Source organism: Panthera uncia, chromosome D2, assembly GCF_023721935.1.
Source record: "Panthera uncia isolate 11264 chromosome D2, Puncia_PCG_1.0, whole genome shotgun sequence".
Taxonomy (NCBI): Eukaryota; Metazoa; Chordata; class Mammalia; order Carnivora; family Felidae; genus Panthera; species Panthera uncia.
Window position 1 is genome coordinate 70,781,151 of NC_064818.1, and position 12,618 is coordinate 70,793,768.

A 12,618-nucleotide genomic window follows, 5' to 3' on the forward strand; every position below is an offset into this window, starting at 1 on the left:
TTAATTTTATGTTAAGTTTTATAAGCATGAAATATCAATCTCTTGGGTGATATGTGTGATGCAGAATGCGTTTCTGTAATGACAATCTGCTCATTGATTTTTTTACACTTTTAAAAATGATAATGCCCACTGGTATCATTATGGTTAGTAGTGTAAGGACTTCCGATGTGAACTCCAGTTTTGTGGGTTTATCACTGAGTCATAAAAATTTGCCCTGGGTTAAAATTAAACACACAAAGTCTGTTAGAGTGTTTTTTCCTTCACAGATGGTGACAGGAAATTTGAATAGAAAGAAACATCAGTCTGTATACACTGTCCATTTTCTGCATTTTAGCAGTTATTTACCAGTTCCCACTTTAAATTGTTTGATATGTGTAGCTTATTTTGCCAACTGGTATGTTCTATAAAAGTTATTTCAAGTATAAAGAACCAAGTCAAAGTACTGAGTGTAAAGATTTTAGGAAATAGGGCCATAAGTCTCATAATTAGTATAACAAGAGTCTTATGATGGCAAGAAGTGATATGACATTTATTCAATATCATGAAGGCCAAAATTAAGTAGGTTTTATCCCTAACTTTGGAATATTCTGTTCCATTTGAACATTCTGTTCAAACGTATACTGAATTCTGTTGCCTTTTTCCTAAATTTTCAGGTTTAACTTCTGTGGGTATAGATGCTATATTTATGGCAGGGTTTCTCAAACTTCACACTGTTGACATTTTGGACCAGGTTGTTCTTTGTTGTGAGAGGGCAGCCCTATGCAATTTAAGCGTTTGATAGCATCCCTGGCCTCTGCCCACTGGATGCCAGTAGCACCTTCCACCCCCAGCCTTGCCAATTAAAAATGTCTCCAGATATTGCCAGATGTCCCCTGGGCAGAGAGGGGTGGGTAAAATTGTCCCCAGTTGAGAACCAGTTTTATTTTAAGGTTATTATAATTGTACTCCTACTTTTATTAAACTTGAACCAGTAAGAAAGCAATTATAAAAAAAAATTACTGTTAGCTTATTTGTATGAGCTTATTGTTTCTACTTTTAGTAATTGGAAATTTTTATACATATTTTATTCTGTCTACATTATTGGAATTCTTTTTTAATGATTTTTTAAGTTAATCTGCCATGTTCAGGTTATTTGTTGGACACTATTGTGATGTCATCCATTATTGTAGACTCGGTACTTAAATTCACAGTGGTTTGATGGTCTCTGCTTTAGGTAATCTTTTCCTGTTTGTAAATACCAAGATGCTTATTTATTTAAAAGGTTCTATTTTGAAGAGTGTGGGATCATGTTAAGTCAGCTAACTTGTAGAATATCGCTGTGATTAACACTTAAATCAAAGGTTGGGCTCATCCATAAGAAGCTCCCAGAAGGTTGTACAATAATGACTGATATAGTTGTTGTGATTTTTGTTTCTTTTGTTTTGTTTTGTTTTTTCATATAGTTCAGGGAGGATAGAAATGATAAATCTCAGGTTCTTAAGAGACAGTAACCATAGAGATTAAGATTACAAACCCCTTGGAATCTCAGCTCTGCTGTTTACTAAGTGAGTAGTCTTGGACAAACAATTTAACTTGTCTGTACCTCAGTCTCTAGATCTATAAAATGAGGTTCATAATAGCACCTACCTCACAAGGGTATAGTAAAAATTAAGAACAGTGTTTGGAACATAGAAATGCTCTATAATTAGGTATAATTATATAATTACTTACGATTACATTTTGACTTCATATTATCCATGTGGATTTCGTGACTTTCAAGCTTCTTTCTCATTTTTCCTTCCACCTGTCCTTTAAATGCAGGGGATCCCTAAAGGTTAATCATTGATTGTCTTCTTCCTTTGTATTCTTTATGGGCTGGCTCATATGTTGTAATGGTTTTAATGATCACATATGATTTCCAAATACTTGTCCTGAATCTCTCTTTCCTAAGCTCCAGTCCTGAATACCCAACAGTTTGATATAATCATAGATCTGAAGTGATGCTGCCCTGATTAAATAAACAAAAAAGCAAGCACAAAAGTTTTATCAGAAGTTCAAAGGTTTTGTCTATGACCATACTACTCCGAACATGCCTGTTCTAGTCTGGTCTCAGAAGCTAAGCAGTGTCGGGCCTGGTTAGTACTTGGATGTGGAGTTCAAAGGTCTTCGTAATCTGTGCCCTATACTACTATTGCATCAGAATACCATTTAAGGAATTCCAAATATGCCACAGGACTTCCTCACACCTCAGTATCTTTCTTTCTTCTCTATGAGCTAAAATCTAACTTAGTCCTTAAGGCCCAGCTCACGTGTCATTTTTTATGGGTTTTGTTCAAACCTAAAATGTAGCAGGCAGTTTTGACATATTTACAAACCTCATCATTGTCACCCTACCCTAATCCATAACCAAGTTTTATTGATTTTGTCTGCAAAGTATTTCTTGAATCCTTCCAATTTTCTCTCCCCATTGCTAACATCCTAGTTCTAGCCACTACCCTCTCTCACCTGGATCACAGTAAGTCTCTCCTCTTCTCTACTTCTTCTCTCCCACTCATCCACTCTTGCACAGGCTGATCCATTGTAAATTGAATCATGTCATCCCCTTATTAAAATCATTCAATGACTTCATAGTGAACATAATAAAACCTAAAGTCCTTAGTGTGGCCTTGTCACAACGTAGCCTCTGACCATCTCCTTGATGTTATTTTCAGCCATGGTCCCCTCTTCACTATACTGCCTCAAGCAATCCAAGCTTTTTTTTCCATTTGAGAACCTCCGTCTCTACCTTTCCTTCTCCCCAAATTGTCTGCCAGCCCTTTTGCCTGCCTGTCTCCCGCCTAGGTGGAACATACCCTGTCCTTTAGATCTCGGTTGAAATGTTTGCTCAGAGAAGCCCTCCCTCTGTTATTTTTTTAAAATAACAACCTGTATTTTTCCTTTAGAGCACAAATTCTATTTTGTAACTACATATTTATGTGATTTATCTTGTTGGTATCTCTCTCTGCCATGTGCTCAACAAGAGGAGGGATCTTGTCTACTCAGTTTACCATTGCATACTCAGAATCCAAGACATCGGTGCAGAGCTTGGCATATAGTAGGCATTAAATAAATAAATGAATAAATGATTCTAATAAATTATGAAAACTCTCCTCTACTTTTCCTTTCTCTGTGTTCATAGAGAGTATGTTTGTAATTCTGTTATATCATTAATCATATTCTATGATAGTTATGTGTGTCAACCTATCCCACTTGACTGAGGATTCCCTCTACTTCCTGTTCATTTTTCGACCAGTCTCACATCTAGCACAATCAAGGGCACATGGTGTTCAACAAATGTTCCAGCGATTGACATAATTTCATTTTCACTGCAAAGAAGATAAAGTCCTTCACCTATTTTGAATGTCATTTACAAAAGCATGGTATATTCCCACCACTGGGATAGCCCCATGGAATTCTTTTCTTCACTCCTGACTTTTACGGGTTTAACGCCCCCAGCCTTTCCCCAACACCCTCCTTTCTTTTTCGAAGGTGAGGACTAGCAACTCAGTCTGACTGGTGAGTTTGGCAAGGTAAGCTGGAGCTAGCCCCTTTCTTTGGCCTGTCTCTTTGGAAGGTGGCCTACCTCACATAGTGTATGTTCCACTCTGCTCCTCTGTCCCATAAGCTTCACGGTGATAGGACTACATAAGAGAAAGCTTATGGCATCCAGTTGTACCTTTAATGGTGTGTGTATTACCTCAGTCTAATTCTGGGGCTCAATATTAGTCAGTCCTTTGCTTGCAGATATAAGCCACATTCTCCAGTATCTGCCATATTCGTAGTAAATGCAATATCTTCTGCTTTGCTTATTTCTCAATAGGGCAGAATTCAGCGAGGAAAGAAGAATGTTATATATTGGGCCCTTTCAAACTCCCAACAGAAAATATTTTTTTTATTATTACCCAACACCAGGGTCAACAAAATACAGCTCTTGATCATGACTTTTTATTTGCTCCAAATAGTGACATGCCAGACAACTTGAAGCATTTCAGGCATTTTTCTTACCCACAAAACATCTTTCTAGAAGGTTTTACATTTTTTTATAACCGATATTTGTGCCTGTTTAATACAACAGGACGTTTATTTCAGAAACAGAGCTGCAGAGTCAACAGCATGAGGCTGTCCTTCTGAACATTTGAAGATAGTGAGGCTTTGTGAAGAGATATTTGCAATGGAAACTGCACAAAAGTTAATATACACCTCCTACTGAGAGACTCTAAATGCATTTATATGAAGTAGTAAATCAGTGCTGTTGCCTTTTCAGTGAAAAAGCCATCGAGTTAAGGTGAATGTAGAGGTCACATTGATGGTCCTTCGATTTATAAGAAGGCATAAATACAGGATGGTATTCAGACACTCCCAGCCTCTCTAAAAGATACACAGATAAATGTGTATATTTACACACATTTATATTTTTTATTTTACCAAATGTGTAGAGGTGTTTTTAAATTTTGAGAGTAGGTTATGTTGACTGAATCCAAAATTCAAACACTACAAAACCGTAAAACATCAAAGTCTCCTCTCTTATCACCTTACTTCAGAACCTCCCCCCCCACGTAACCATTGTTGAAAGTTTGATATGCATCCTTTCAGGGTTTATGTATCTCTGTGTGTGTGTCTGTGTGCACACACACATGTCGTGTGTGTGTGTGTGTGTGTGTGTGTGTGTGTGTGTTTAGCACTTACTGGGCTGCAATTTGCTTTATTACTTAGCAAAATATTATGGACGTTTCCCATGTTGGTTTGTACTGATCAGTGTCATTCTTTTTTACTGCTAATGCATGGAGATTCCATATTTATGTAGCCTTTCTCCCTCTGATGGATGTACAAGAGTTTTTAAAGTTTCATAGTTGAAAACATTTTTATACATGTATCCCTAAATACTTATGGGGGTGTTTCTATAGCATTATTTAGGATAAGCATTATTGGGGCACCTGGATGGCTTAGTTGATGAAGTGACTGGCTCTTGATTTCAGCTCAGGTCATGATCTCACAGTTTATGAGTTCAGGCCCCCCTCATTGGGCTCTATGCTGACAAGCGCAGAGCCTGCTTGGGATCTGTTCCTGTCTCTCTCTCTCTCTCTCTGCTGCTCCCTGCTCATTCTCTCTCTCTCTCAAAAATAAACATTAAAAAAAAAACAGAATAAGCATTATTTAGTAGAGTAACAGGAATTGTTATTCAGGTGACACTGAGAAAATAATGCACATGTATTTTGCAGTAGTCTGTGTTATCAATAAAAATGAGCTCTATGTGGGTAAGTATAACAAGATCTCAACAGTAAAGTTTCTGGAAAATACTAGTCAAATAATTATATATCTATAGCCAATCCATACCATCTCCCCCTCTCTCTCTCTCTCTCTCTCTCTCTCTCTCTCTCTCTCTCTCTTTAGCATTTATAAAAAAATGAAAATCTCCATTTAATTCCAGGATTATTCTTAGCTATGTTGAATATTTCTATTGACTCTGCATCTTTTCTAGTAAAACTTCATCATTTATTCACTAACAGAAGTGTCTCTACAGCATTGATTATGTAGCCTTCAAGCTAATAGAAATCTCCTGTTTTGTGAACTCTTGGCACATTCTATGGTTATTAAAGCTTCTAAGTAAATACAAGGGAAACTTTGATGACAGAGTCAATTGATTATTTTAAACATTATATTCTGATATAAATGTGACTATTCGTAAATGTTCCTAAACTTTGAAATAATTTTGCCTATTTATTGTACAAGCCATGTATAATGTTACAATAATCATTTTCAAAAATCATTGGTGTCTTTGAAGGAAAACAGATTTCTTTTTTTCCATTTTCACATGTTACTTTTACGAATAACCCCTTTTGGCATGGGGGTAAGGAAGGTGATAGAAAGTATGTGGTTAAAGAAGATGCCTAATTCAGCTCGCCCAGGATTTGCAATAATAGCCGCTGGCAGGACCCCACTCTCTTTTACCTCCTCCTCAACAGATCTCTCTGGTTCAGACTGACACACCTGTGAAGGTTCGTAACTGTCTGCTTGTGGCCTGGACTGAAGAAAGGATGATTAGGACACCAAAACCCTGATTTCCCACATTCAACTTTGAAGCCTAGTTGCAGAAATAAATTGTACGTGAGAGAGGATGACCTACATGTCTTAAAAAATAGTATGTGTTTAAGTGGCACTAAAATAATTGTCATATGAGTTAATATACAGAAGGAATACTAAGACAGTCAAGCCAAGGAAACACTAGCAAAAAGTAGACAGAACTACTGTCTGTGAACTCTGGTGTCTGTGAACACCAGAACTCTGGTGTGATCAAGGAAACCAAAAAAGTGTAAGATTAATAGACTTAGCATGTAAGATTTAAAATTTCATGTGTCAAAAAAGTCAGCATCATGGGATGATAAACTGGGAGAAATTTATAGTCATTATGACAAACAACAGATAACAGCTTACCAAATAATCAGCTGATGAAAAATCAGTCAGAAAACACTAAAGTCGATAGTTTTATTCATGTATTTATCCAACAAACATGCATAGAATGCATACTTTGTATCATACACTATACAAGTTAGTAGGGATAACAGGGCAAATAAGTCAAAAAGTAATGCAGTTATACTGCTTACCAATTAAATGCAAATTGAAACCAGTAAATACAATTTTCCTATCAAATTTTGAAAGCCATTCTTAAATGACCATACCAAAATTGACAAGAGTATGGTATGGAGATAATACATTGCTGTGGCAGTATTCATTGCATATGTTTGGAATGCAATTTTATGTACATAAAATCAATCATTGTAAGCACTTAAAAATATCTATGCCATTTAATCTAAGAGTCCACCTCTGAGCTCTGTCTTAAGGAAAACAATTCTAAGTACAGAAGAAACTTTATGTACAAAGGTGTGCATAGAAATGTTATTTATAGTAGAAAAACGTAGAAAACAACTTATAAATGAATGATTAAGTTAACTCTGATGTAGCCACTTGGATCGCTACATATTTTTCTTATATGGTATGAACTGGCATGTGTAATTAACTGGGGGAAATGTAAGTAATAACATTGAGCAAAAGAAAAAACTAGGAAGTAAGTGTACATAGTCCCTTTTATAGGGAAACAAAAGACCGTGACGAATATACCTAAATTTTAGTGTCGTTTGAGTTTGTGTACTAGGACTTTGGGTGAAGTTTTTCCTTCTTTCCACTTAAATAGTACTTGTGTACAGTCCTATAGCTTAAAAGAGTGTTCTTCCAGTAAAGGCTTTTCTTTAGCACTCAGAAGTAACAAATAAATTGGAATGGCGCAGGAAATCATAAAAATACATGGAACATAAGTTTTGCAAAGCTAACTAGCAATATTGGCCCATCCTTGTCATTATTTGATGATTCAGAGAAAGCTGACAATAACCAAAGCAAACTGCCCTTAGTTATTGTGCAGCAGGTGAAGGAAGTCCTTCTTGACTCCTATAGGCAATCAGTCTATGCACTGAAGCATGAGATCTGCTTACCATTATATGGCTTTGGCTAGCTGCAAATGTATTAATATTCATACCATTATTATCTAGCCTCTTTTAAAGCTAGCAACAGCAATTTTTTCTTCAAGTACAGATCTAAATTCTACAGCTTGATTATATGCTGAATAGTGAAATACTTCCTATAATTTGCTCTAACTGCCCTCCTTAATTTCAGTAGTCTCTCATTTTTTATTGTTAGCTAACTGAAAGGGAAAGTGGTCACTGCCCAGTGCTGATGGGCATAAACAGTCTTAGGCAACCTGCGGTCCGTTTGAACTGAAAAGAGGGAGGAGCAGGTATGGATGGTATGATGGGAAGAAAGATCTCTACTATTTTAGTTGAAAAGATAAATATATTCAAATGAGGTCTGAAGTACATTTTAGAGCAGCCTCCACAGTACATTGTAACTCTCCATTCAGTTTTCCACTTTTTAAAAATATTGATTATAAGGCTTTTATGCTTGTGTAAACATCTAATGCTCAAAAATTAATAACTTGCTCTATCTTTCCTATGTAAGCATTCCTTCAGGATTCCTATTTACTATTAAATTCATAGAAGTTCACAGAACACATTGAACTTCACATATATAGGGTATTGTTTCCTTTTCCATCCCTACAATTATGTTTTTCTTCCCTAACTATGTGTAAGTTCTGAAGTATAATAATATAATAGGCGCCTGTGAACTAAACTAGACCTTGCATTTAGCCATGGTTCCTCCTTTATTCCATACCCTTCCTTACTCCACATGTAATTGCTGTCCTACACTGTGTTTCATTTCCTTGTGTGTGTGTGTGTGTGTGTGTGTGTGTGTGTGTGCGTGTGATATGGCATTTAGTCCATTTTCTTATATATAATTTTCTTTGTTACCTTATGATTTATTTAAATGTATGCCATACATTTATATATATGTCTGCATATTGTTTATTTTTGTTTAATTTGAGTTATGTAAAAATGATATGATACTGTTTTTATTCAACTTAGTTTCTAAAACTCACCTATGTTGTTGAGTGTAGATATGTGAATATATCACAACTTTCTTTTCTCTTTTTTTTGTTTTTTAATATTTTGTTTATTTTTGGTAGAGAGAGACAGAGCACAAGTGGGGGAGGGGCAGAGAGAGAAGGAGACACAGAATCCGAAGCAGGCTCCAGGCTCCGAGCTGTCAACACAGAGCCTGATGCGGGGCTCAGACTCACAAACTCAAGACCATGACAGCCGAAGTCAGACGCTTAACTGACTGAGCCACCCAGGCGCCACTCTTTTCTCTTTTCAGTGCACATTTGGGTTGCTTCCAGTTTTTGTTTTCACTGGCAGTGCTCAGGTGATCATCCTGGTGTACACGCATAAGAGTTAAAGTTTTACTCCTGGCAGAACTGCTGCATATAAGGCACACGAATGTTGAACTTTACATGATAACAACAAACTATTTTTCCAAAGTGATTAAACTCATTTATATTTCCATTAGCACATGATAAAATTTCCCACTGATCTCCAACTTCTTCAGTATTTTCAGACTTACTAACTTTTGCCAATCTCAGGGGACGTAAGATGGTATTTTGTGGTCTTGATCTGCATTGCCCTACCATCTATGTGATTGAGCTTCTTTTCATGTTAATAGACCATGTGTTTTCTTTTCTGTAAAATGTTCCATACTTATTTTGCTACTGGGTTTTTGAGTATTTGTCTTTTACTGGTTTCTAGAAGTTTTTTATTTTTATATTTTTTAATAGTTTTGGATTTTGTCTATTACACATTGAAGATATCTTCTCCCAACTTATGAAGCTTTTTGTTTTTGCTTTGTGTTTTGGAGTTCTTTATATTGTTGTGCTTTACTGGAGTTCCTACTTTTGCTGTGGTTTAAATTATCAGTCATTTTTTGTTGCAGTTAGCATTTTTGTGTCTTGTTCTAGAACTCTTCCCCCATCTAAGATCGCAAGGATATTGTCCTATATTTTTTCTAACAATTTGTAAGGTTTGCCTTTCACATTTAAGTGTTTAGTTTATATGAAATTGATTTTATGTGTATAACAAGATCCATTTTTATTTTTTTTGCACACAGATAACCACTTGTCCCAGCAACATTTATTGAATGGTTTCTTCTTCCTCTAGTGATCTACAGTGTCACATCTTTTATTAAAAATAATAAAATAACGTGGATATATTTCATATTATACTTTCTCTTCTGTTTCGTTGGTCACTTTGTTGATTTCTGCGTAAGACTGTGTTAATTACTACTAAATGCATACTATTCCATTTTAACTATTTGATTACTTGATAAGGAGTCATGATACAAGGTATGACACCCCCTTTGTCTCTTTTGGTCTTCATCAGGAGCATGTTGGCTATACTTGGCTGTTTACTTTTTATGTACATTTCTTTTTTTAAATGTTTTTATTTTATTATTTATTTTGAGAGAGTGTGCATGTGTGAGCGGGAGAGGGGTAAAGAGAGAGAAAGACAAAGAATTCCAACCAGGCTCTGTGCTGAGAGTGTGGGGCCTGACATAGGGCTTCTCCCCAGGAACCTTGAGATCATGACCTGAGCTGAAATCAAGAGTAGGATGCAACGGGGCTCCTAGGTGGTTCATTCGATTAAGTGTCCCATTGGCTCGGGTCATGATGATCGCAGCTCCTGAGATCAAGCCTTGCCTTGTGTGGGATTTCCTCTCTCTCTCTCTCTCTCTCTCTCTCCCCCTCCCTCCCTCCCTCCCTCCCCTGCTTGCCCATTTTCTCTCAAAATAAATAAAAAACTTAAAAAAAAAAGAGTAGGACATTTAACAGACTGAGCCACCCAGCCCAGGTGTCCTTATATACAGTTCTGAATCAACTTATCATATCCATGAAAATCTGTGGTGATTTTGGCTACAGTTGTACTTACTATCATAGTTACTTTTGAGAGACTTTATGTCTTTATTAAACTGAGACTTCCTGTCTATGAACTTAGGATACCTCAATTTGTTTTTCTAATATATTTTAATAAAACTTTAGAATTTTCTGTTTGTCGATCTTGCACATCATTGGTAAGTTTTAATTTTAGGTACCTTGCAGTGTTGGACGCTGTTGAAAATGGTGGTTTTAATTTAAGTGACATGTTCTAATTGTTTATTGCTGGTGCACGGAAATATAACAGATTTTTGTATTTTGACTTTATGACTGCTATCTTTGCTAAGCTCTGTTTCTTAAGAGAATTATTTTAGAAGATTTAAAGCACCTACAAAGGTAAAAAAGAAAAATATAATGAATCTTATGCACTGATCACTCAACTTTAACAGTTATCAATTTATGGCCAGTCATGTTTCATCTATGTCTCCACTTGTTTTTCTTCTGTATTACTTGAAGCAAATCATATACATCATATCATTATTATATATTTATCTTAGTATGTCTCTTAAGAAATAACTTTTAAAAACCATGGAGTCCATTATTACACATAAAATAATTAATAGCAATTGAACAAATAATAATTAACTGATATCAAATATCTAGTCAGTATTCACACTTACAATTTATAGGTGTCAGTTTTTTGTTTGTCTGTATTATGTTCCAGATAAGGTCTACATATGACAGTGACCTGATGTCTTTTAAATCTCTTTTAATCTTGAAGCTCCCCTATTTTCTTTTATTTTTTAAACTTGTAATTTATTTGTTGAGGAAATTAAGATTTAAACACATTTTTCAACATTTATTTATTTTTGAGAGATAGAGACAGAGCATGGGTGGGGGAGGGTCAGAGAGAGAGGCAGACACAGAATCTGAAGCAGGCTCCAGGCTCTGAGATGTCAGAGCCTGATGTGGGGCTTGAACCCATGAGCTGTGAGATCATGACCTGAGCTGAAGTCATATGCTTATCCGACTGAGCCACCCAGGCACCCTAAGGAAATTACATTTTTTATCCTGTAGAGTTTCCCACAATTTGGATGTAGTTGATTATGTTCCCATTGTATGGTTAAATATATTTGTTTGACCTAATATATTTTTTGGAAATTGGTAATTGGATCTAAAAGCTTGAGCAAATTTAGGTTGAAATTTTTTGGCAAAGCTATAGCATAGATGGAATGTTTTTCCATCAGAAGGCCTTGTGCCTCTTGTTTTTTGAGTGTTAGTGGCCATCAATGTTCAGTTTCTCCAGACTTTCTAATTCCGCCCCCCACCCCACCCCCAACGGCCTAGACTAAATTATGCTTCAGAAGCAAACAACCCTTAAATCTCAGTGATGTGCAGTGAGTGTTTATTTCTCAATCACACTACATGTTCATTGGGAGTTAGCCACACTTCTCCTCATCTTCATTCTGCAACCAAATATGAAGAAGCAGCCCCTATGGCATATGGTCATAATCTTTGTCAATACTTGTTGCTTGTTTTACATTTTAGCTATTCTGATGTGTGTCGAGCATTTCATTGTGTTTTTCTTTTCTGTTTCTTTGATAACTAACAAAGTTGAGCACATGTTGTGGATAATCTGGTAGAGGTGTGTGTATGGGTGTGTGTGTGTGTGTGTGTGTGCGCGCTTGTATGCCCATTTTCCATTGTGTTGTCTTTTTCTTATTGACTTGTACTTCTTCATATATTATGGATATACTCTATTATTTATTGTGTCTTCTAACTTTTACTTGCCTTCTTGGACGCTGGGTGATCTCTGATTTTGAGCTCATGGTTTCCTCTTAATCTGTGGGAGGCCTATAGGTCTAAATATGTTCAACTTTCCTTCCAAGGGGATTTTCTTTTGCTTCTCCTAGCGTACAGGGAATGCCACTGGCCTAGGACCCCTTCAGACTTTCCTTAAGGGTTGGAGCTCAGCAGAGGTTCGAGCTGATCTATTCTCTGCACCTTGGGGCTGGCCCAACTGGCTTAGGTTTGTGAGATCAGGATTGCTCTTGGTATCCGCCCTTAGGTTGGCCTCACCTGCCCGGCTGCCCTTGCTCTCTACCTCTCCAACTGCCATTCATGGCTTTTGCTTATGTTTTTCTTTTTGGAAGTCTGTAATGCTAGAAATAGAAGACTTTTCACTATTTTTTACATGAAATACAGACATAAAATATTTTTTTAATTTCAGAATATTCTAAGGATTAAAGACTTAACTGGAAGAAAGAAGTATTGCTTTCTTACTCTAA

At 36.3% G+C, this 12,618-nt stretch overlaps 1 protein-coding gene and 1 long non-coding RNA gene across 2 annotated transcripts in view; one reads left to right on the top strand and one right to left on the bottom strand.

Moving 5' to 3' along the window:
- The window catches only part of LOC125933006 (uncharacterized), a 30,949-nt gene extending 28,475 nt beyond the window's left edge, over positions 1 to 2,474 (bottom strand). The window contains exon 1 of the long non-coding RNA XR_007460833.1: positions 1,711 to 2,474. This is a non-coding gene — a long non-coding RNA (uncharacterized LOC125933006). The remainder of the gene's footprint in view (positions 1 to 1,710) is intronic.
- The window catches only part of CCDC172 (coiled-coil domain containing 172), a 72,651-nt gene that overhangs the window by 43,700 nt on the left and 16,333 nt on the right, over positions 1 to 12,618 (top strand). The gene's annotated exons all lie outside the window — the stretch shown is intronic.